Genomic DNA, 1,775 nt, shown 5'->3' on the forward strand with positions numbered 1-1,775 from the left:
TTACGGCAACGACGCTGGTTGGAATTGGTAAAGGATTATGATGTTGGTATCCATTACCATCCAGGAAAAGCAAATGTAGTGGCCGATGCTCTTAGTCGGAACCCCAGCTCCGACGAAAACAATCTGCACAGCTTGAGGCCCGAATTCCAACAAGAATTTGCCAAGCTCAACTTGATAATGGTAGCAGAAGGCACCATATCAAACTTGGAAATACAACCCGACCTTGTGGAGAAAATCAAAGAAGCTCAGCCCGGTCACACCAGCATCGAAGGCATCAAAAGAAAGTTGAGTATGGGCAAGGCCTCGGAATTCGTCATAGACAATGAAGGAATATTATGGTACGGAGAAAGGCTCTGCGTGCCAAACATAGAAGACCTTAAACAGCAAATTTTAGCTGAAGCACACACCACTCCATATTCAATCCACCCTGGAGGAACCAAAATGTATAAGGATATTCAGGAAAGATTTTGGTGGCACAGTATGAAGAGGGACATAGCCACCTTCATTGCATGTTGCGACTCATGTCAACACATAAAAGCTGAGCATCAGAGACCAGCCGGACTACTGCAACCTAACAAAATACCTGAGTGGAAATGGGATGAAATAGGGATGGATTTTATTGTCGGACTACCTCGGTCATGACACGGGAATGATGCCATATGGGTCATCACCGATAGATTAACCAAGGTGGCACATTTCATTCCAGTGAAGACAACCTACAACACTCAGAAGCTTGCCAGGATTTATCTTTCCCGCATAGTTTGTCTGCACGGTGTCCCGAAGACTATAATATCCGACAGAGGCACTCAGTTCATCTCAAGATTTTGGGAGCATTTACAACAGGCTCTGGGAACCCAACTAGCCTTCAGTACCGCGTACCACCCATAGACCGATGGACAAACAGAATGCGTAAACCAGGTTTTAGAAGACATGCTGAGAGCATGTGTCCTCACATATGGAACCAGTTGGGAAGAAAGCCTGCCATACGCCGAGTTCGCGTACAACAATAGCTACTAGGCCAGCCTACAAATGGCACCATTTGAGGCTTTATACGGACGAAGATGTCGTACCCCGTTAAATTGGTCAGAGACCGGAGACAGCCACATCTTCGGACCAGACATGCTCAGAGAAGCCGAGGAAAAAGTCAAGCTAATCAGAGACCGACTTAAGACCGCTCAAAGTCGACAGAAGAGTTATTATGATCAGAAACATCGTAGGGTCAGCTTCGAACCCGGTGAGTTCGTATACTTGAGAGTATCCCCTATGAGAGGACTGCAACGGTTTAAGATTAAAGGAAAATTAGCACCAAGATTCATTGGACCATTCTGCATAGTGGCACGAAGAGGCACTGTAGCCTACCAGCTAGACTTACTCGAGGAATTATCCGATGTCCACGACGTGTTCCATGTCTCGCAATTGAGGAAGTGCGTAAGCAACCCAGAGAAACAAGTATCCCATGAAAACATTGACGTGCAGCTAGACCTCACTTATCGGGAACGTCCCGTAAGAATATTAGAGGAGTCTAAAAGGAGGACCCGACAGAAGACCATCAAGTTTTTCAAAGTCCAATGGAGCAATCACACCGACAGTGAAGCAACTTGGGAAAGAGAGGATTTTCTTCGGACAGAGCATCCACACTTATTTAAGGATCAGCTGAAATCTCGGGGACGAGATTTTTCCTAAGGGGGTAGGTGTTGTGACACTCCAAAATTTTAATTTGGTTTTCATCAAAAACTTTGTTGGATTTTAAAAGAGGGCATTTAAAATTTCTTTTC

Source organism: Triticum dicoccoides, chromosome 3A (genome assembly GCF_002162155.2).
Source record: "Triticum dicoccoides isolate Atlit2015 ecotype Zavitan chromosome 3A, WEW_v2.0, whole genome shotgun sequence".
Taxonomy (NCBI): domain Eukaryota; kingdom Viridiplantae; phylum Streptophyta; class Magnoliopsida; order Poales; family Poaceae; genus Triticum; species Triticum dicoccoides.